This window comes from Camelus bactrianus, chromosome 18 (assembly GCF_048773025.1).
Source record: "Camelus bactrianus isolate YW-2024 breed Bactrian camel chromosome 18, ASM4877302v1, whole genome shotgun sequence".
NCBI lineage: Eukaryota > Metazoa > Chordata > Mammalia > Artiodactyla > Camelidae > Camelus > Camelus bactrianus.
In genome coordinates, this window is record NC_133556.1 from 1053716 (window position 1) to 1076961 (window position 23246).

General features: G+C 61.0%; 1 protein-coding gene across 2 annotated transcripts in view; it reads left to right on the forward strand.

The window, feature by feature from the left end:
* The first annotated feature begins 19168 nt into the window (after positions 1-19168).
* The window catches only part of ELFN1 (extracellular leucine rich repeat and fibronectin type III domain containing 1), a 65272-nt gene continuing 61194 nt past the window's right edge, over positions 19169-23246 (forward strand). For both annotated transcript variants that reach the window (XM_074345521.1, XM_074345524.1), the window contains exon 1: positions 19169-21606. The gene's annotated coding sequence lies outside the window, so the exon portion shown is untranslated. The remainder of the gene's footprint in view (positions 21607-23246) is intronic.

A 23246-nucleotide genomic window follows, 5' to 3' on the forward strand; every position in this document is an offset into this window, starting at 1 on the left:
GAAGGGGTTCGTCCTGGGAGGCCGCCCATGAGTGCAGTGCCGTCTGGATTTCAAAGCATTTAGCAGCTTTCAAAGCACTCTAGCGTCCACAGCAGACAGGTGCACACACTAGCTCACTGGCCTTTCCCTGAGATGGTCCCAGGTCTCCTGTGCAGGGACTGAGCCAGGGGCTTTGCGAGCTTCTCTGGTCCTGCCTGTGCCCTGTGCTGGGCCTCCAGTGTTTGTGGGGCCCAGGAAGTCATCCTGGAGAAGAAATCCAACCCCAGACCCAAAGAGCAAGGCCAGAGCTAAGACGGACAGGCTCAGTTCAGGGTCAGCGAGGAGCAGAGAGGGCAGAGCCCCTGAGAACACAGCGAGGGTCTGTCTGGAGGGCCTGGGACGCCCGGCGGAGACATCGGCCAGCAGAAACTGCATCTCCATGTGTCCCCTCCTCGGTGTCCCCAGCACCCAGCTCAGGGCTTTGCCCCAGAGGGTCTGTGGCATTGGGGGCCATCCCAGGTTTTGGAGTTGGGGCAGGGGTGGCGCTGTGTCCACTGATCTCTGGTGCTACTGTGTGTCCCTGCACAGGAGTGCTGGAGGCAGGGAGGCCCAGTGGAGGCTGAGAGGCCCCCTGGCGTGGTGGGGAATGCTGAGGCTGAGACTACCTTGTTGTGGGGCCCTCTGTGTGATTCAGGGGGTTCCTCCCCTCCTGGGCCCATACCTGTGAACCATGGTAGATGCCTTCTGACCTGGGGGCTGAAGCAGTGGCCTGTGAGGTCCTACAAGGGGCTTGGTGGCCACACAGAGCCTGGGCTGAATTCCCCCAGGCCCTCAGCTGGCCCCAAGCTATGACAGAATTCCTTGTTTCTGGGCCAGGCTCCTCTCCCAATGCCGCCTCCTGCAGCTCCATGGACTCTGTCTGTCTCTGCCTGCCAGACTTCCTGGGGCCCCCCACCCCCAAGCTGCCACTGGGGGGCCTGCTGTTCCTCCTGCATAGACACCGCCTTCAGGGGCACTTCCTGCAGCCAGCCTTGCAACCATGGGGTGCACACTCGCTCTCCAAGTCTCAGAGCCTCTGCTGGGGCTGGACCCCCGGCTGCAAGACTGGCTCCACCACTGAGCAGTCAGTGTGCATCCTTGGGCCAGTGCTGGGGCCTCCCACCTCCTCAGCAACCAGTAGGGGCCAGACACTAACTTGGATAAGATACTGAGGCCACGGAGGTGAGCGGGGAGCCAGGGCACCTCAATCAAGTCCTTTCCTTCCCCTTCCCCCGACTCCCAGACTTATCCAGGGAAGGCAAGTTGCTTTAGCCCTCCAAGCCTCACTTTTCCTATCTTTAAAATGGGCACCACAGTGTCTTTTGAAGGGCGAAGACATTAAATGTTGGGGAAGTCCACTTTATCAATTTTTCTTTTACAATCTGTATTTTTGTGTCACGTTCGAGAAATCTTTGCCAAACCCAAGGTCCCTAAGATTTTCTCCCATGAAAAGATAAGCTGCAGTGTGGGAGAGAATGTTTGCAGAACACATATCATGAAGGACTTGTATTCGGAGTATATAAAGATCTTTCATCACTCAGTCGTAAGAAGACTCAGCCCAGTTTCTAAAGTGGGCCAAATATTTAAGCAGACATTTCACTAAAGAAGTCGTGATGAATCAGCCATGAAAAGATGCTTGAGATCATTAGCCATTAGGAAAATGCAGATTAGAGCCACAGTGCAGCACCACCCCACACCTCCTGGAAAGGCCGCAGTGAAACAGACTGACTACAGCAAGTGCTGGCGAGGATGGGGGGCAGCCGGAGCCAGTAGGGGTGTAAAGCCGGGCAGCTGCTTTAAGCAAGCGTGGTAGTTAAACATACTCCTGCTGTGAGACCAGATGCTCCTCTCCTGAGCACTCAGGAGAGTCCGGGACACGTGCGCAGACGGTCCCAGCCCACCAGCTCGGGTGCTCAGGTGTCCCAGGCAACTTGGGGTCCGGCAGGACCCGAGCACCGCCTCTCCGCGTTGCTGGGAGGGTTCGCCTTGCTGGTGGACGCTTCTACGTGGGCTGCACGTGGGAAGCACAGAACAAGTATGTCTCCCGTGTTGTCTTCATCTCACCCGCCGGCAACAGCGTGCAGTTGGGGAAACGGAGGCCGGGACAGGGCAGGCTGTTGACAGGGACTGGCCAGCAGGCCAGTGTCAATGCCGGGCCCAGCAGCCAGGCTCTGACTGTGGCCAGTGGACGCCCAGCTCCCTTTCCTTCCTCCGTCCTGGTGGAGCCGCCGAACTTCCATCTCATGGGGACGGGGGTGTCTCCACGCTTTCCCCTCAGCTGGATCAGGGCCACAATCCCTGGGCAGGCTGGAGCAAATACCCCTCCCTGAGCCACCCAGCTCATCAGCGCCCCGTTAGAGCAAAACAAGGAGCACCTGCCAAAGGGCCCTTGCTGGTTTCGGCTAAATGAACCCAAAAGGAGTCGCCTGCTGCTGAAGTTGGCTTCGGTGGCAGCCTCGACAGTGGCAGAGAGCAGGGGAGTGCCGAGCATCGGCTGGAAGAACGGAGCCTTCAGCTCAGCTCCCGGGTGAGGACTGGAACTCCCCCTGGCTGCCAGTGGGGGAGGCAGAGGCAGCCCTGGTCTCACCTCACCCCCGAGCCGCTGCGGCATGGGGCTGGGGGTGTGGGGAGTGGAGCCAGAGCTGGGGAGCTGGGGCACAGCTGGGACCACTGGGAGCCCCCAGTGTTCCGATTGTCCACTGCTGCATAACAAAGCACCCCAAACTCAGCAGCTTGAAACAATCGTCATTTATTCTGTTCCCGAATCCCCACCCCGGGCATTGCTGGCGTGGGGTGGAGGTTGGTCTTGGCTTCACGAGGCGTGGGGTGGGCAGCCTGGCTGGAGACTGAGGGGCCTCATTCCAGACGGTGCACTCCAGTGGGGGCCAGCTGTGGGCCTCTCTGTGTGGCCTGGGCTTCCACAGAATAAGGTGTCTGGGTTCCCAGGTGACAATCATATGGCCATTTGAGACACAGCCTCAAGGGTCCCAGAGCATCACGTTGCCCCGTTACCTCATGGGGGCCGTGGAAAACAGAGGGCTGGGGCACAGACCCCACCTCTTGGCGGGAGGGCGGTGGGGTTCTGGAAGGTCGTGGGGACAGGAAGCTAGCTATGCGGCGTTTTTAGAGCTACAGCCTGCACCTGCTCGGCCTCCACACCCTGCAGGCAGGGAGGACCCCAGATTCACCCAGCCTAGAGCCCCCCACGAATGCTGGCCCTGCCCAGTGCATTGCCTCACGGCCTGAGGGCAAATCGGCTTGGGAAGCCCTGCCATGGCTTCCCTTGTCCTGCAAAGGTCCTGGCTTGTTAACTCGGAGGGTCTGGGGGCGGGGCGGGGCCTGGCAGCCAGGGGCGTGGCCGGTGGTGGGGTGTGGCCGGTGGTGGGTGCGGCCTGTGGTGGGGCGTGGCCTGTGGTGGGGGCGGGCTTTGGTCACCTGGTCGGAGGCCGCAATGCTTTCCTGGCAGTGGAAGACCTTTCTCTTTCATATGTGGTCTTCCCTTCCATGAAGGGGCCCCTCCATCCCTCCCGTCCTGTTCACCTCTTTCACAGTCTGCGGGAGGCCTGGGCCGGGCTATGTTTCTTGGGAAACAGAAGAGCATGTAGTAACCCACCAATTGTTCTCCAAGTTCAGAGTCACTGCAGTCTCCAGGGTGTCCCCACACCTGCCCTGGGGCTTTCCAAACATCAGGGTCCACCGGGACCCCCTCCCTGTGAGATGTTGGCAAGGCCCAGAGTGGGAAGCGGGCTTGCCCCGGGCAGGCACCTGGCCACGGCACAGCAGGGCCTCCGCCACACCTCTCGCCACCTGTTGTCAGCAGTAGCCCTGTCGTTCCGAGCCACGGAGGGGCAGGTCCTGGCCTGGGCCTTAAGCCACCAGTGGGGGCCTCCGTGTCCGTCTGGGGGACACTGTGCAGGGCTGTGAGGACTGGCTGCAGTCCTGGGCACCTGGGTAGAGCAGGGACGGCTGGGCAGGGTCAGGGGGATCTGATGGCCAAGACCCCCATTTAGCCTCCATCCAGAGGTCGTCTCCAGGACAGGAGCCCGGCCGCGGGGAGCCGCCTCCCATGTGACTCCGAGCACCTGGCCGCTTCTACCTCCTCTTTCCTTACCTACGGAAAGGGCCTGCCTACCGCCCACCCCATTCCCGGGGGAGCAAGGTGACGACAGGCCCCCGAGCTCCAGGTGCACCCCAAGGGTGGCATGTGGGTGGAGACCCCAGGTTCTCTTCTGGGGGGAAGAGGAGGGGCCTCGGTGTCCCTCGGCCGAGCCGCGCATCCCCCGACCCCACACCAGACAGGCTCTGTCCCATCAAATTCTCCAAGTTAACAAGTGCAGGCCTGATGATTAACTAGATTTGCAAAGTTGATGAAAAGCTCGGGATATAAATAAATATTCCTGGAGACATCCCACCCCCCGCAGGCATGAACTTTGAATAATTGGAGAGAATTATGCTGAGGATTAATCAAAACTTTTTTTTCCTTTCGCTAATTACCTCTGGCTTCATCAGTGTCAGAGTCTAATCAACCCCAGACGTCGTAACCGACCCTCGGGAAACGTGAGGGACGGGGGTGTGGGGAGGGGGGAGGGCGGGCTTGGTGCCACTTCGAGGGGGATGGGGAGCTGGGCGGGGAGCCTGGTCCAGCTCCAGAGCCGCCCTGGCCTGGGGTGCGGCTGGCGGTGGCGGGGGGCGGGAGCCAGCCCCCAGGCCTGCCTCTGATCCAGATGAGGGGAGTGGTGATGCAGTCCAGCCGCCTCCCTCCGCTCCTCCCTCCTTGCTGAGTTTCTCGGTCAGATGGACGGGGCCCAGGGTGGGGGCGAGCGCTGGGGCGGCCCCAGTTGTGGGGAGAGGCGGGCGCTGGCCGGCCGCCGTGGTGGGCCTGAGGGCTGGTCAGGATTCTGTGCATCTCTAGGGGAAGGAGGCTTTGCCCCCCCCAACCCCCAAGCCCTCTGAGGAAGTCATCTGTATCTGATGAAGGACCCCTGTTCTGGGAGCACGGCTCCAGCGCCCGCCCGGAGGAGAGGCCAGGGCCTCGGGCCGGTGCCTCCGTCACAGCTCTCTCGCTGCGTTGCGACCGCAGGGCGTCTGGGCTGTGACGGCAGGACAGGCAGTGGCTCTTAGCCCCTCTGGGCAGTGCCCCCCCCCCGACCCTGGCCTCTCCCCCTGCCTGGGCCTCCTTCCCTGGGGCTGCTTCTGACCCCCTCCCCCTCCCCTTCCTCGTTTGGCGAACCAGATGAGCCTTTGACCAACGTCTGAAGAAAACTCGCCTGCCTGGACGTTCGCCCCAGCGCCCCCGCTCAGGAACCGAAACCCCGCCCTGGGCCCCTCGGCACTCGTGCCGGCCCGGTCTTGCCCCTCTTCCTGGCACAGTTCCTAGGAGAGGCTGCGGGCCCCGGTCAGGGTCACCGGCCCAGCCCCGCCTAGGGCCACCGTGTGGCCTCTGAGCAGGAGGAACGGGCCCCTCCTGGCTTCTCACAGCCACGGCCTGCAGACCCCGCGCAGCCGCCACCGGCAGCCGGGGGCAGCCGGGAGCAGCCCCCAGCCCAGCAGGGGATGGAACTGGCCTCGTGCAGGTCTGGGACCTAGGAGGTGACAGCCTTGTGAATCCCCACAGCCCCAGCCAAGGACCCTGGACCCGGGGTCCTGAGACCTGGCTGGGGGACTTGGGTGCCCGGCACCCTCCCGTCAGGGGGCCCACATGTACCCAGGATGGCTGAAGGGTGGTGTCTGGGTCACTCTTTTCTCCCTGGGGCTCCGGTGGTTGCTGCTCCCCCCAGCAGGCAGGTCTTGGCTCACAACCCCTGTGGGGTCGGTCCTGCCCCCCTTTCTCCCCGTGAAGCAGCACCCCTGCCTGGTGCCCCGTGGCTGGCTGGACCCGGCCCCACATCTTTCTTCTCGCAGCAGATGGAGAGGATGGTGGGTGGGAACCAGGGTTCCCAGAGCATCAGAGTTGAGGCTGCTACCCTCCTGTGTGGAGAGGGGTGCACTGGCCTCTCCTGCTCTGAACGAAGTGGTGCAGAGGCTGCTGGGGTTTGTTCCTTTTCCTTCCAAACTTTCCTAAAAGGGGGTTGAGATTGCCTTTAATTACAGAGCAGAGCGAGGCAGAAGGCACAGCGACTCTGCAGGCAAAGTGACCCCCAGAGGCCCAGGCCTTGCAGAAAGGGATAGGGGGCAGGGGGCGCAAGGAAGGAGCACTGAGGGGCTGGGGGGCAGGGGGCCCCAGGGATGGGAGGATGGTGGTGCCTGGAGGGGCCCTGAGAGATGGAGTCCGGGGAAGTGGGGGCCTGAGGGGCCTCTGCCGGTGTCTCTGACTTCCCCCCTCCTGCCTTCCTGTCTCTCCACCTGTCTCCCTGGGTCTCAGGTGTGCCCCTGAGCAAGGTGGGCATAGGCCATGGCCGCAGGGGTCAGGGCAGGCTGGGTCATCCCCGTGGCCTGCCCCTCCTGGCGCTGGGTGACCAAGTACCCCCGCAGTCCCCCATCAGAGAGGGAGTGATGTTCCGACCGCTGCCTCCCCCTGCCGTGATCCGGTGGGCAGAGACAGGCCCAGGCGCCCCTGAGCCCTGGCCACTCTGGTCCTTCTGCCACCTCTGCCCCTCAGCCAGACCTTGGAAGTCCATTATTTCTGTTTCCTGGCAAAGACAGGGTAGCCGACCACCGATCTGAGAGATTATAGGTCCTTTCTTCTGTCTTTAGACAGGTTGGGGGTTAGCGTCACACCCGTGTCCACAGGAGGGAGCTGCTTGACAGGGCACCTGTGGCTCCTGGGCCAGCCGTGGACATACCGAGGACCCCTGCCCTTTGCTGGGCACAGCCCAGCAAGACCTGTGCACTGGGGGTCCAAGGGCAGCCCCTCCACCACCTCGCCTGTCCCCAGGAGGCCTGTGCTCCTGCCCCACCCTGACCCTGGATTGCTGTGTGTCTCTGGGCACAGGCCTCCCCTCTCTGGGCCTATTTATCTTCTCTCCTCTAGATCGGCTTCCGTGCACCCCAGGTCCTTCAGGCCCAGACGCTGGGTAACTTCAGCTGGGCAGGGCCCCCACAGGCTGTCCCCACCTTCCCGGGCACCCGGGCTCCCGCTAGGCCCGAGGGCTGCCTGGCCTCCTTGTCTGCAGCAGGACCATCCGTCACTGCTCGTGACAGATTATCTGTCCCTCTCCCTGCTGCTGCTCTGGCTATTCCGGCTGCAAAGCAGTGTTTATCACTCCCCACAACACGACTCCCCCCCTCCGCCCGCCCCACCTCCCTCCCCTGGCCACAGATAGCAGGAGGTTTTCTGGGGCTATTTTCATGGTTTTAATTTTCCATTCCCTGCCCCCTCTCTTCCCCCTTACTATATCCTGGGCTCTTTTGGGGCTTCTGGAATGAGCCTACATTTTCCCAGCGATATTTTTTAATAAAAACCATCATTTATGATTATTTTCCTTCCCCACGGACTGTCAGCTTCCTCATCTGATTTTTTTATCGCCGTGGCGTCCTGCCCACTCTGTCACCACGCAGGCGCAGACGGGCATGCGTGCACATCCTTATGGGCTCGAGGGTTTGCTCCAGAGCCGCAGGTGGGGACCCTCCTGCCCCTGCCCTGCCCTGCCCTGTCTCAGCCCAGCCCTGCGGCCCTCCGTTCTCCGCGGCCCCTGGTCTCCTGAGCTTTCAGTCCTCCTTCAGGGGAGTGTCACCTGCACGTCTTTCTCAGCTCCGTTCATTAGAAAGGACAGAGGTCTCGGAGGAGGTGGGGCTGCCTGCAGAGTCTGCCCGGCTGCTAATGGCTCAGGACCATCAGGGACCGTGGTTTTCCACAGAGAGTCTGGTCTAACACACCCTCCAGCAAGACCTGGGATGGGGCCCTGCATCCAACACTTGGTTCCCTCTTTTTGAAATATAGACAAATATGGGGCTGTGGGTCATTCATTCATTCAACAAACACTCCTGGAGGGCCTACTATGTGTGGGAAGAGCCACACACCTGTCCTAGGGTAGGAACCAGCTTAGATGTCACCCTCCTGATACCAGAGCCTCCACTCACACTCACACACTCACAGAATGGAGCCCTGCGCTGCCCAGTGATTTTGCTGTGTGACCTCTGGCAAGTTGCTGACCCTCTCTGAGCCTTCATCGCTTTCCTTCTCTGGTCTCCATCCACCCCTGGCCGGACATTGGTCCTTTCCTCATCAGCCCCCAGGGGATCGCGTTTCAAGCAGCTGCAGCCTCTTCCCAGTTCCTTCTCGGCTGCTTGCCAATTACCCAGAGGAGCCAGACCTGTCTTGAGACAGCCAGCTCCAGACAGCTCCTCCCCTGCCTGCCATACCCAGGCGTCCCAGACCAACCACATGGCCCTCCCACCCCTGCCAGGCTCTTGCTGGCCCCTGCTCCTTGGCCATCTTTGGAGACAGGACCCTGCTGGGTTCACTGGTGGCTGGGTTCCGAAGCCTGGGGCCACTGTCCCGGGTTCCAGCCCGAGGCTGGCCGGACAAGTGAGTAATGGGTTCTCCCAGCCCAGCTTCTCCCTTATCAGTGGAAGGAGAGAGTGCTATGAATATTCATAGGGCTCACATGAATATTCATGATGACGATGACGCTCTCCCTCCATCACCTTGCCCTCGGGCACCTCCATAGCTTTCCAAGCTCCCGCCCCTCCCCTTGATCCCAGCCTGCAGGTGGCTTTACCTCCATTGGCAGGGAGGCGGGCAGGAGCCCCTGGTCAGGGAGGTCCCTGGTGGGAAAGACCCCTGTCCTGGTGCCCAGGGGTCCAGGCTCGCATCTGCACTCTGACCCCACTTCCCATGGGAAGCCACTTCCCCTGGGCCTCAGTTTCCCTCCTGACCTCTACCGGCCCTTCTGGGCCTGAGGGTTTGGCCAGGCGGACCGCTCCAGGAACACACACGTCCTCTCTGACTCCACTTTCTCTGCTCCACTGTGTGAGGACAAAGCTGGGGGTCTTGGGTTCCCTGAGGTGGAGCCAGGCAGACCGGGTTACCCAGGACCGGTAACCAGAGAGGCCCGGGGTCCGGTGTCATGGGCTGGTGGCCAGGGACCGCTCCGCTGGCCATCCCCTGGGACAGGCGAGACAGGCGGGCGAGGGCGCTGGCTGGGATGGCGGGGGCTCCAGGAGCAGCAGAGGGAGGGGTTGGGTCCGGAAGGCGGGGAGGTGGGTGGGCAGGGCTCGGGAAGACCTTCGCCTTCAGGGTCAGGGTATGCGGGACCTCAGCTCCTGGAGGGGAGGCTGGCTTTGCCGCGCACACTGTGTGACCTTGGGCAGGTGGCCCAGCTCTGTGCCTCGGTGTCCCTCTCTGTGCAGGCCTTTCCCTGCTGTGTTCAAGGCTGAGCTACCCTGGCTCCCAAAGTGTGGGAGGGCCCCCTCTGAAGGCATTTGGCCATGTGCTCGGAGGGGAGCCAGCTTGGGGACACACCGCAGGGCCCAAAGCTTTGAGATTCTGGGAGGCCAAGCCTCTGCTTGTGCCCTGTCCCCCTGCCCATGATCCCTGAGCTCTCAAGAGCAAGCTGCCTGCTGGCTCCAGACCTCCATGGGCTCCTCCCTCTGCCAAGGCACCTGCGCTCATGCTGAACCCCGATTTCCCTGCATCTCTCTCTTGTCTGACTCTCACTGGGCTGCAAGCGGTAGGCATCCAGGGTCCCTGCCTCTTTCTGGGTGCCCAGCTCGGTCTCACAGCGATGGACCCTCCTCCGGGGGCAAGAGGTAGCCTCCTGCCTGCAAGCCTTCTCCGGGGGGTGGGGGACTTGGCAGGAGCAGGTGGGTGACCAGACTCATTAAGGAGAACAAGCCCTGCTCAGCGCCTTCCGGAGAGCTCCGAGGCACGGGCCCCCTCGGTCTCCTGATCGCCTGCTAGACTGTGCGGACAGCAGCCTCCCTTGCCTGCACACAGACTAAAGGTGTCCCTGTGCTTCCAGCTCGCTCTGGCCACCGTCCTGGGGCTCCACCTGCCCTCCCCGCGGTGTGGGAGTGGAGGCTCGCAGCACTTCGGTGCTTGACCAAGGCCGCCCAGGGGGCAGGTGGGACCAGGCCCCTGTCCCCTCTTCCCAGGCAGGGGACAGATGGAGGGCCCCCGCCCTCGGGTCTCACTGAGGCTGACCCTGCGAGAGCTCTGTCGCTGAGACCCAGCCCGCTCCGCGCTGTTTGCCTAAATTTGTTCAACCCCGTCTTCCCACGGGACCCAGGCGGCCACCGCCGACATCTGTGGGAACACAGCAGAGGAATGCCTAATGAGGGCTCAGCGTGGCCCCGCCACGGAGCGCAGGCTGGGACAGATGGTCCATCATTACCCATTTTTATTAATTACTGGCTCCGCGTGCGGCGATTGGCTTGCAAGCCCCTGACTCGTCGGACGCACCGCCGTCCCGGCTATTCTGGAAGGAAGAACGGCCCTGCATTTAGCTCAGCGGGCGCTTCCTCCCGGCTTCCTTTGAGGCCACAGACATTTCTGGCTCAGCGTGGTCCCTGGGGGACCGGGCCAGGCAGGGAGAGGCGAGTGTGCAGCTGCCACCTGCCCGAGGAGACTGGGAGAGGGGCTGGCGCAGGACAGACGCAGGGGGCCCCACCTACCCCAGCCCGGTGGGGGCGGGCGACCAGACACCCGGGCCCCAGGACCCAGCTCAGGGCTGAGGCTGCCTCCTACACCCTCTCCCTGCTGGCCTCAAGCCTGCTGGGCATAACCAGCCTCAGAAAGAGCAAGCCTTCCGTCTCCACCCCCAGACGGGGGCACTTGGGGCCCACAAACCCCCTGGTGCTGTGGGGAGCCCATGCTCCTGGGTGCTCTTCTGCGTAGAGGTCCACAGCCTCCCTCTTGTTTGCAGATGCTCCGGACCCCAGCCTTGTCTCTCCTGGGGGCTCCTGAGACTCTGCGGTCCCACAGCCCTGGGTCCCAAGCCCAACACTGGCTCCGACTTGCAGAGACGCTGGGTGAGTCCCCCCCACCCCCATCCCTGGGCTTCACAGCCCCACCTGCAAAGGGGAGGCCCTGACCTACTGAGTGCCCGCGCGGCGGAAGGCCTCAGAACGCTGCTGCTCTGTGGCTGCTGCCGATCCTAGGTTTGCTTTCGGCAAGTCCCGCGTTGCCTGCAGCCTCTACGAGGAGTGATTGTGTCCTGCTGGACCCCCAACAAGAAGGGAAAGAAAGTGTATTGGGGGCACAGGGACCCACGTCGTCAGACAGTCCTGGGAGGGGATGCTGGGTGCACTGGGAGGCCCCACAGCGTCGGGCCGCCCTGGGAGCCCGCGTCTCCCTGCTGGCCAGGATGCCGCGTTCCCTCCGGCTTCTGAGTGTGGCCCGTTAGCCCAGGAGATAATGGGACATGAAGCACAAGATTTCTAGTCAATAAAAAGGCGCCTCGGAGGCTTTTAGATCTTCCCTCTGTCACACTGGGTCGGCACTTTATCTGCTGCCCACTGGACAGTCTGTCACAAAGCTGGGTCCCTGCCCTGCTGGAGCCCGCCACGGCTTGTCCCGGCCGCCGCCCGTGAGCCGGCGGAGCCCAGACACCAGTGAGGTCAGCTCAGAGGGGCCTGCTGGCTGTATGGCCAGGAGAGCCGGCGGGCCACCTTTGCAGAGATGCAGGGGAGGCGATGAGGTTGGGGGTGGGGACCACGTGGGAGGGGCAGGCGGGGCTGGGACGTGGACTGACCTGAGGCCAGGAGGCCTGGGAGGTAGACGCACAACACGCTGCCCTTTGATGGCCCGAGGGGCAGCCCTGTCTGGGGCAGGAGGCGGGGCTTAGCCCTTCTCAAGACAGATCCAGTCGGGACTCGGTAGGCACACAAAGCTAGCAGCTGCCCAGGCTGGGCAGTAGTGAGGTCCTTGACGCTGGGGGAAATCAAGCGCAGCCTGATGCCCACTGGGCCAGGAGGCCTGAGTGAGAGAAGCAGAAAGGCCAGCAGCACAAGGGGTTCCATTTGTATCAGAGGTAATTGGCGGGGGGACAGTGTCCTGGAAGGAAGGAGGAGACGGCCTTCGGGGTCTCAGGATGGACTCAGTAGCCGCCCTGCCTCCCACACTGCCTGGTTCTTTAATCGAGGACCAGGGCCTGGGCAGCAGGGTGGGGTTTGAGACTTGAGCTGTAGACCCCAGCCCCAGAGCTGGGACCCTGCCCCACAGAGGCACCGAACGGCGACCAGAGGCAGCTCTCAGGGCCAGTGTTCCCTGAGCCGGGACAGATCAGGGTGGCTGTCAGGGAGGCCACCCCCTGGACTCTCATCCATATGCCTCTGACCCTTGGATCAGGCCAGAGGGAGGGCACGCAGCCAGGGAGGGGGGAGGCCCTGGCCTCCTTCCCGGAGGAAACCCAACCGACCGCTCCTCACTGCAGACACCTCCTGGCCCGACCGCCCTGCTCACGACTGGCTTCCCGTCCTGGTGGGGGCTTGGAGTAAGTGGCCTGTCCTTGGGTGGGGGAAGGGTCCTGGGAGGGAGGGCAGCTGGCCCTGAAGCAGGAGGTGGGGCAGCCAGCTGGCAAGGTTGCTGGGGGGTGGGGGGCGGTGGCCTCTCTTCCCTGGGCTGGCCTGCCCGCCCCTCCCCTGGGACCCATCCCCTCTACTTCCATCAGGTCAGTTCAAAGCCCTGGGAGGAGCACTGGGGCTCTGGGGCACTGGTGCAGCCTCTCTCTGCAAGGTGCTCCCCTACCGGGAAGCGTGACCCCAGCCCAGGTGACCAGTGTGCACAGGTACCTGGATGAGCCCAGGACACCTGAGCTGGGCCTGAGGGACAGAGGGCTGGGACAGGCCAGCCAAGGTGCAGGAGGGCACGCCGGGCAGATGCGCCAGTGTGAGCACGGCCTGGAGGTGAGGGGGGCACACCTGCCGGAGGAGACGAGCGCTGCACTGGGGATGGGCGTCCGCTCCCACCAGACCCGCCCTCCTGCCCGCGGGCTCCTGGAGCAGCGGGCTCCTGTGCCCAGGGCTTGGCTGCAGCGAGTTTCCCGGAGAGAAGATCAGGCACTGGGGGGGTCCCTACCGGAGCAGGGCAGCAGGGCCACGTGCTGAGGGCTCGCCTTTGAGGAAGGGCACATCCGTGGCTCAGTTCCAAAGTGCCTACTGTGAGCACCCATTATGCCCAGTGACAGCAATCAGACCAGTCCTGCCCCCAAGGGGCTCACACGAGATGCTGGGAAGGACAGGAGCCTCTCTCAGCAGGGGTGTACAGGAGTTCAAGGCCACGGCCACGTGTAGCCCTGACAACGCCTCCATCGCGGGGCCTCTGGAGGGCCCTGGGGACCCCACGGGGCCACAGGGCAATGGTAGCCCACCACCATTCTCTGCCATCCTTGTCCTCGATCTTTCCCTCCAAGAAGGGAATCCTGGTGGTTGAAAACATTTTCATGAAGTACAGTACCTCTCTGTCTGCTTCAAAGCTTACAACGGCCATCTTTGTCCTTTTCTGACCAAGGCCTGTTTGAGTCCTTTAGTTAGCAGCGGGACAAATCCCAGGGGAACAAGTGAATGGGGCTGGGGCGGTGGGCCCCCTGCCTCTCACACTTTGGGAGGGTAACCCCAGCCTTCAGAGCAGGAGGGGGCGCACCCCCTTCCAGGCCGTGAGGTGGCGGCTTTCCCAGCCCCACCTCTGCAGCCCTGGGAGAGGTGGCCCCTCAGCTCCTGGAGCATGGAAGCTCTGTGGACCTGACCCAGGTGTGAGGCCCCTTCCGTCTGTCTGTCCGTCTGTTCTTCCTGCCCTCATCCCATCTGCAAACACGGCTGGTCACTGATGGTGGCCCTGGCCGGGTGCCGGGCGTCTGTCAGGGACACAGACAGGATCTCTGAGGGGCTCATGGGCCAGGACACCCTCACCTTCATAATCCACATACCTGATGGTCAAGGTGGACAATTCTGGAAAAAAAAAAAAAAAGAACAAAAAAGCAACATCATTGTCGGTCTTCCTTTTACACACATGTACATTTTTTTTCTTCGCAGAATTGGGATTGAATTTACTATGCAATTTCTAACCTGTTGATTTCTCCACCTAACGTCGCTTCATGTGCTCTATCCCAGGTGCACGATGCGGACGAAGGTGCGCATTCCTGCAGCCTCTGGCTTCCGAGGAGGCAACACCACCTCCAGTTTCCTCTGAAGCTTGTGCAGCTGAAAAGACAGCCCCGAGGAGCAGGTGGGTGGGGAAGGCAGATGTGAACAGAGGTCACACAGGTGGGCAGGTGCAGGGGCCGGAGCGGAGGCTGTGGGGGAGCAATGTGGTATCCGCTGGGAAAGGCTCTCTGCCTTCCTCAGACTGAGAAATGGGGCTAGCAGTGGTGCAGAACGGGGGCGCCCACCCCCAGGAGGGCGTGGAGCGGGCAGTGATGCGCTGGAGGACTCTGCCGCTTAGCAAAACAGAGCAGCCGACAGACACACACAGGACCAGGCACGAACTCAGAAAGCCCGTGCCGGCCAGAAGGAACCAGACGCAGGGAGGACGCACTCTGCGATCCCAAGTCCATGAGACTCTGGAACAGAGTGAACCAACCTCCGGTGGAAAAGTCAGAACCAGGGTGGCCTCTGCAAGGGCCGGGGCACTGCGGGGACTTATGGAATGAATGTCCTGTATCTCAGCAGGGGTTTGGGCTGCAGAAATGCCGCCCGTCCCGGCATTAGATGCCTCCCCCCACAGTTCTACATCTCACTGTGTATCAGTTTAACTCAAGGGAATTTCAGACCCGTCACAGGCACTGACCTCTAGCTCGCGCTGTGCGCGCTGCTTCCGCAGGGGTGAAGGGGCTGGACGCCTGCAGCTTACTTGGAAGGCAGCTGACTGATGCAGGGCTGGAGAGAGGGGATAAGGCACCCGTAGCAAGATGTCAGTCATGGAGTCCATGTGCTAGGTGTTTGGGTGTTCGCTATCAGATTATTTTGATTCTTCCGTATGTATGAAAAATTTCAAGATTAAATGTGGAAAACAATTTCTGACGCTGCAGACAAGCGGCTGGACCGTGGCAGCAGTTTACTGACCCTGTGACCTTGGACTAGTTTCTCAGCCTCCTGGTGCCTCAGTGGCCTCACTGGAAAGTGGGCGTGGTGCTGGTATCAACCCCCGAGGCGTGAAAGAATTAACAAAGACCGAGTGCTTACACACGGTGGGCACAGGTGCACAGCAGGTGCTTCAAGAGTGTGCCCTTGTTGGCAGCATCCCGCTGTTGGCAATGCTGGGTTGTCAGGGCTGCCACGTGAGCTGCAGGCGCTCCGGGCGGCCGAGGGGCAGCCGGGGTCTGCACTGGGTTCAACAGAAAGGGGCCAGAAGCACCAAAACGATCGTGAAGAAGCACAGAGCAGCGGGGGAGGGCGCAGCTCAGTGGCAGAGCGCGTGCTCAGCATGCACGAGGTCCTGGGTTCAATCCCCAGCACCTCCATTAAAATAAACAAATAAATAAGCCTAGTTGTCCTCCCCCCTAAAAAAGAGAACAAAGCAGAGGGTCACACAGTTCCACTGTCAAACCTCCTACAGCCATCGAGGCAGAGTGGTCCGCAGAAGGATGGGGGCGTACACCGGTGGGGTAGGACGGAGGCTGCAGAAGCAAGCCCACACCCTGAGGGTCACTTTATTTTTATTTGTTAATGGAGGTGCTGGGGTTGAACCCAGGACCTCGTGCATGCTGAGCGTGCGCTCCACCGCTGAGCTGCGCCCTGACAGATACCATGGTCACTTTATTTTCCACAAGGGCGCCGAGACAAGTGAGTGAGAAAGAACAGTCCTTTCAACCAACGGCGGTGGGACCATTCGGGCCCAGCAACACACGCCAAGGAATGAAATTGGACCCCTAGTTCATGCCGTTTGAAAAATGAACTCAGTGGATCAAAGACCTAAATATAAAAGCTGAAACTATAGAACTCCTAGAGGGAAACAGAGGAGTACACCTGCACCTTAGGCGAAGGCTTCGCAGGGACATCAAAAGCAGAAGCAACACAAAGGGAAAATGGGAATTCGTCAACGTTGAAAACTTTTGTGCTGCAAACAATTCCAACAAGAAAGTGAAAAAACAACACACAGAACAGGAGAAAATATTTGCAAATTATAAATCTAATTAGGAACTTGTGTCTAGAATATACAAAGAATGCTTACAACTCAATAATAAAAAGGTAAATAGCCCGATTTAAAAATGGACAAAGGATCTGAATAAACATTTCTCCAGAGAAGATACTCAAATGGGCAGGAAGCTCATGAAACGACGCTCAACATTTTTTGCCACCGGGAAATGTAAACCGAAACCACAGTGAGGAACCACTGCTCGCCCCCGGGTTGGCTAGAATCAGACAGACAGGTGGAAGCAAGTGTTGGCGAGGACGCAGAGGGAGAGAAACTCAGGCCGCCGTGGAATGTGGAATATATCCACTCTGGAAACAGTCTGGGAATTCTTTAAAATGTTGACCGTGGGGTTACCATGTGACCCAGCAATTCCAGTCCTAGGTGCGTACCCAGGAGAAATGAAAGTGTGTGTTCACGTGAAAACGCCTGTGGAAATGTTCCCAGCAGCATGTTTGCAATATCCCCAAAGTGGAAACAACCCAGATGTCCATCAGCGGATGAGTGGACAATGAATGCGAGCCACCCGCACAAAGGAATGTTATTAGACAGTTAGCAGGAACGAGGCAGTGATCCCCGCTCTCAGAAGCACAGCGCTCGGGGGAGGGCGCAGCCCGAGCGGTAGAGCTCATGCTTACGCACAGGAGGTCCTGGGTCCAGCCTCCTCAGTATCCCCCTCCAAGAAAAATAAATAATCTAAAGCTCTCTTGTTTCACCAAGGCCCTCCCAGGACAATGTTTAAAACAAAACAAAACAAAACAAAACAAAACAAAACAAAACAAAACAACCAAAAAACCAAAAACCATCGCGCTGAGCGAAATAAGCCAGTCACAAAAGACCCCGAAGCCGGTGATTCCACTGATTTGAAATATCCCAAGTGTCAAATCCACACAGAGAGAGAGTGGGTTAGTGTTGCCTAGAGTTGGGGGGGGTGGTGGAGAATGGGGGGTGATTGCTAATGGCTACTGGGGTTTCCTTTTGGGGTGAAAAATGTTCTAAATTTGTGGTGTTGGTCGCACAACTCTGGATATACTAAAAATCACTGTATTATCCACTTGAAATGGGTGAATTGTATGGTATATAAATCTGACCTCAAAAAAGCTGTTAAAACAAAAGGTAGCCTTGAGCTCAAGTCATGGCTCGGCTCTCTGGGGATTCCGCAGTCAAAAGTGTCGCCCACCAAGCCCAGTCTGATGTGTACAAGGGGGCTGAGAGACCTGCCTTGCTGGGTCCCGTGGGGACCAGAGGAGATGACAGATACGAAACAATTTTTCATTGTAACTTCTGTGTACAAATTTATTACAAAAGGAAACGTATGCACATTGTACAAAATTCAATTGGCAGATGTGGGTACACAGTGGAAGGTCTCATTTTTCTGGGGCAATGGAGATGTGCATTATCTTGACTAGGGTGGTGGTTCCACAGATGTATACGTCTGTCAACCCACAGACCTGTACCCTTAAGAAGGGTGAATTTCACTGTCAATACATAATATGTTAAAACATATCTTTAAGTAAATCCCTCCTCTCTGCCCTCTCTGTGTCTCCCAGCTCTCCAATTTGCCTACAGTTTTGCACATAATAGCAAATAAAACGTCATCTCGTTGTACCCTTTTGGTGCACAGATGCAAGGAGAAAAAGTACTACATGCAGTGTTCTGCTCCTTGTTTTTTTCCCCTACAGACCATCCTTGGAGACGGACTCAGAGCAGTCTGCGCTCACCTGGCAGCACGCATGTCTGATGGCGCGCCGCGGGCCTCCCGGCGCGCCGCCGCCGGCTGGCACTTAGAGCGCTCCAAATTTGCTGCTGTTACACAGAGTACTCCAGTGAATAACCTTGTATGCGGTGATATATCATTTTTCACATTTGCGAGCAGTCTCTGGAGGACAGATTCCTAGAAGTAAATGCTGGGCCAAAGGGTACATGTATTTGGAATTTGGGCATTGTTTCAGAGGTTCCAAGACTGTCTGCTTCCCACACCATTGCAACACGGTGGGTCACTAAGTTTTACTCTTTGCCTATCTGATGAACAAAAAAACCACCTCTCAGAGTGGTTTTAATTTGCGTTTCTGTTGTGCAGGGTGAGACTGGCACTTTTTTGTACATGTGTTTTTATTTCCTTTTCTGTTCTCTGCCTATGCCCCCTCCTTGGGTATTTTTTTTTTATTGATTTGTAAGAGCTCTTTACATATGAGACATTGGCACTTTGCATGGGGTATAAATTTTTATGGCTTTGGGGTTTTTTGGTGTCTGTTGTTACTATGAAGTTCTGGGCACAGGAAGAGACTGTCTCCATTTTTCTCCGGGTACCATCTCTCGGGCTCTTCTCCCCTACATTAATCCCAGCCACTTGTGTCCTTTTCTCTTTCCATGCACACCCTCAGGTTACCTGCCTGGGTCAGTCACTGCCAACCAGGCCATCCTTAGAGGAGAGAGGAGCCAGCCATGGGGTGCAGAGACATGTGAGAGTCCCCATTGATCTGGAAACTGCACTGGGTAACTGCTTCCGTGTTGGTCCAGTGGGAAGAGCGGGGATTCAGAGGTGAGTCAGACTGTCCTGCTCCCCTGAGGTCACAGTCTGGAAGATCCGATGTGGACAGTACTTGGCTGGGGGATCCCAGGGTATCTGGGGCATAGGCAGCTGGGCGAGGGGGCAGCCCTGCAGCCCCAGGCCTGAGCAGCTCACCGCCCAGCTTGCCTCTCTGCAAACAGCTCTGGGGTGAGTCCTGATATGGTGGCTGGTTTGTTATGATAAAAACAAGAATCTTGCCGCCCCAGTCCCTGTGGAGTGAGAGTCCTGGTCTCCCTGTGAGGTGGGAGATGTCAATAGGACTCATTTCTGGGGTGGCTGTGAGGATGAACTGAATTGATGCAAGCAGCAAGCACATGCTTTGACACATGGAGGTAACTGTTAAAATTCCATATGGGTGTGCACGTGTGTGTGTGAGAGAGACGGCTAGGTGTGGGCTTGGAGTGCATTTGATTTGAGGTGTTTGGAACAGGATGCCCTTACAACTAACTGGCTATACCAGCTAATTGGTGTAGCCAGGCTTTGGTGAGGGTGGGAGGAATAGTCCATGTTCCTGCCCAGATAACTCAGTGTGGGGGGATGGGCAGGTGGGGTGAGATTAGGGCTGTGTGTAGACATGCAGTGTGTGGGTGTAATGTGTGTGTCTACAACAGAGGCTGCGTGGGGGTTTGCAGGAGGAGATGGGAGCCTGGGGGGGGGGTGGGGAGAGCAAGATCTTGCCTCGCAGCAGACACACCAGGGAGAGAGAGCTTTGGCTGTTTAGCCCAGAGAAGACCGGCCTTCCTCCGCCTCCTCCCTCCAGGTCTGCCCTGGGGTCTCCCATTCCCAGCTTGAGGGGTGTCCAGCCTTTCTGCAGCCAGGCTGTGCCCTCACAGAACAAACAAGGACATATTTCAACAGCTTAAGGAGCTGGAGCCAGAAAGGCCTCGATAAGCGGCAGGAGAGCCCCTCTCAGGGAACCAGGCCAGGGACTTGCAAGGCCGTGGCCAGTTGGGGAGAGAGAACGTGGGAACAGGGGTGGCGTGCCGGCCTAGCCTGCAGAGAGGCAGGGCACCTCCATTAGGGATGTAGGCAAGAGAGACCCTCAAGGCCAGCCGCTGCCCCCACTTCTTGTTCCCAGGAAGTCTGAGTGCCCCTGCTCATGGACCCAAGGACAGAACAGCCCGAAGACAGGGCCCCCGTCATTGACCATCATCCTCCGGGTGCAAGAGTCCAGGCGAAAGGTGGTGGCACATCCTCTACCCTGGCCCCCTCTGGGGTCTCGGCTCTCCTGCAGGGACATCTGGCGGAGGCGCGGGGTGGGGTTGGGAGGAGCTGGAGGGCGGGCAGCTGGCGCCGCAGGCTGGACGGAGTTATGGGCTGCGGACAGGCCGCTGGACCGGACCCCGAACCAGAGCCCCGTGCGCCCATCCTCCGTCGCCGCCGCATCAGCCTTTGGCCCGCTGCTCGCTGCCTCCCGCCGGTCCTGGGGCCTCCTCCGGGAGAGGCGCCCCTCACCCTCCAGTCGCCCCCTCCCTTTTGCAGCGCGCGCTTGCCGGCGCACAGGTCGATCCTGCCGCCTCTCTCTCCCTTCGCAGGTCGGGGCACGACGCCGGGCAGGGGCGCAGCGCAGGGGGCGGCGTCCGGAGGGTCTCTTCCCGCGCCCGCGGGGGTCTTGGCTCCGCAGCTCCAGCTCGGCCGCTCGGGAAGCGGCGCCCAGGCCGTGCCGGGCGGGGGCGCTCTTGAGCCTGGTTTGGAATTTTCACCCAACGCGCAAGCCGCAGGCTGGGCAGCGGCGGTGGGAAGTGGGAGCCGCCCCGGGAGGCGGTGTGGCCGCTGGGTGCGGGCTCGGGGCGACGAGGGGGCTGCGGATCTAGAACCCAGTCTAAAGGCCGACCGAGCGACTTCGAACACCCAGAGATTCGGAAGGCGAATGAAGGGGAAGGGGGATCGGTCGGAGGAAAATCCGCTAAATCGAACCTTCCGAGAATCAGAAGGAACCTGGCTGATCTCACCCCCCTCCTGCACTACCCCCAGCTGAAAGCCGGGGCGGGGGGCGGGGGAGCAATGGATGTGTTAGTTGGGGGTCAACGATCCGGAGGAGAGCAAGTCCTTGAGGATGCGACCACCCTTTCGCCCCCACCCCCGCACGTGCCGGGCCCTCCCCATCCCGGAAACGCGCGCCCCTGCGGGCTTTGCAATTGCACTCGCGGACGCGCGCTCCCACACAGGGTCTGACTTCGGGTCAACTTTCACACGGTTCCTCGGGTGTGTGTGCACACGGCCATGCCCGCACGCGCGTGCACATCCCCGCCCCAGGTTCGCACCTCCCAATGCCACCAAGTGTCCCGACTCCTAGATCTTCGGGGGCTTCTGCTGGAACAGTGGCCTGGGGCGGGGGCAGGGACGCGCAGGGCGAACCAGAAGGAGGGGGCGAGGATGCCTCTGGGCTCCCCAAGCCGCCCCCACAGCATGTTCCAACTTCCCCTCCCGCGTCACCCTCCGGACACCCCCAGTCCACCGACGTGCGGGAGCGACACTGCCGCCCGCCCCTCCGGCCGCCCCCGCCCGCGTCCCCCGCCCCTCCTCCAGCCCTCCCCGCTCTGGCTCCTACACGAAACCTTCGATCACGCTCAGAAAGAATGTGCTACAACCTCGGCGAGGCCGCGGCCGCCGCCACCGCGCCCGCGCCGGAGCCGGAGCCGGAGCCCGAGCCGGAGCCCGAGCCGCCGCTCCCCCGCCTGCCAGGCCGGCCCTGGGCTCACAGCGCGCGGTCCCCACCGCCGCCCCGCGTTCGCCCCGCGCTTGACGCAGTGAGCGCCGCAGCCCGGCTCCCAGCGGCTCCGCTCCGCTCCCCGTCGCAGGCCGAGCCCAGCCCGGCGGGCTCCGGGAGGGGCGGGCAGGGCGCGAGGGGGAGGAGATCTGTCTGGAGCCAGCGAGGCCGGAGGAGGAAGAGCAGGAGAAAGGAGGGGAAGCCGCCGCCGCCGCCGCTGCTCTCCGGGGACCTGGGCGCGCGCGCTCCGCTCGCCCGTGACCGTGCTTCCAGCCCCGGGCCCGCACCCCGGCCCAGGTAGGAAGGGGTTTGTGGGGGAGGGGGCTGCGCGGGGGCTGAGGGGCGGGGGTCCCCTCTACCGCAGCTGCGCGGCCAGTGGGTCCCCGCCCCTGGGGAGGTAGGGAAGATGCTCTCCCGGGCGGCGGTGGGGGCGGGCGCGAGGTCCCAGCGGCTCTCACAGCCCGGGCAGCTCCAGTCCCGGAGCCGCTCCAGTCCCCGCGCCCTGCCCTGAGCGTCCACGCCAGGGCTGAGTCCCTCCGCCCGTAGGGCTTTGGCTGTGGCGCGTTGGGTCCGCGGTTCCTGGGCACCTCCCCCCACCTCGGGTTCCGAGGCGGGCGTACCCGAAGTTAGCAGTCGCCGAGCTCCGGCCGGACAAACTTCCCTCCCCTACGCCGCGGCCCGAAGGCCCGGGACTCCGGACCCCTTGGGCTAGGCGGCGCCGCGGGGACCCCGAAACTTTCCTGAGCGCTGTGAGCACGAAGGGCGGAATAGGCAGGGAGAGTGGGAGTCGGTGGTCCTGCCTGCGAGTGAACAGTGGTAGCCTCGCGCCCCAAGTTGACGGGGAGACAGCCCCCCATCTGGTACCCTATCTTGTAGTCCAGCGTGAGCAGGGAGTGGACTATGGGTGTCTAGCCTTCATACAGCGGTGGTGGGGAGTGAGCACTGCTCTGCTGGAGCCCTTGGAGGGGGTGTTACAGCCCCCCCCCCCCTAATCTGACCGCCTGGCTCTGCCCGCTGCTGCCAAGCTCGCGGGAAGGGCCGGGCTCCAGGCTATTAATAGGCGCCTGTGACCCGAACCTCTCTGCCCGGGAAGCCGTGAAGCTGGGCTTGGCTGTGGGGTGTGGCGCGACCCCAGGCCCGGAGCCGGCCCCCTCCCCAGCTCTCATGATCCTCATCCTGTCGCCCCTCCTTCCACGCCCCCTGCTCCTCGTCCACTCTTTCCTCTCAGGTCTCTGGGTGTCGCCCCCCAACTTTTTCTCTTCTCAAACTGTGCGGTGTGGCCTGTGGCTGCCGAGGCCAGCGGGATTCCAGCCGAGTCCTCCTCCCTGGGTGGGAGTGGGGTCCCTGGGGCCAGACTGCCGGCTGTGAGCGGGAATTTCCTTCCAATCTCACACGGACGCGCAGCCCATTCACCCAACCCGCGCGCGAGTTGCCACCGGGTCTGAGCGGCGGGGATAGTGCGGTGGTCGCTTATGGGCCGCCTACAGGTCATGGAGAGTAGAGGGGAGCACGAAGCTCCTGAGAGGGTTTTGGGGTGTAGATACAGCCGCACGTGCAGGGAGGAGGCAGTGCCCTGGTGGCTCCCTCTTCCAGCATCGCCTTCGTGCACCCCCCCCCCCCAAGGCCCAGGAGGTTTCCGTTTGCTCCCACCACCTCATGCACCCCACACTCAGATCCGAGCTTGAGTGGATTTGAGGATTTGGGGGACGGGGGCTACCGGGTACTTGTTCCCGTCTCCCGGTCTGCAGAACCCAGACCCCAGGCAGCTCGGGGGTCTTTGTCCCAAGGGCTGGCCTCCGGCCCCGCCCCCTCCGTCAACTCCGGGACCCCGAGGGCCTCCAGAGCTCGGGCGCTGTGCTCCACCGGTCCCAGAGCCTTGGTGAGCTGGGAGCCGCATCCTTTCCCTGGCTCTGGGTCTGGGAGTGGGGCAGGGGGCG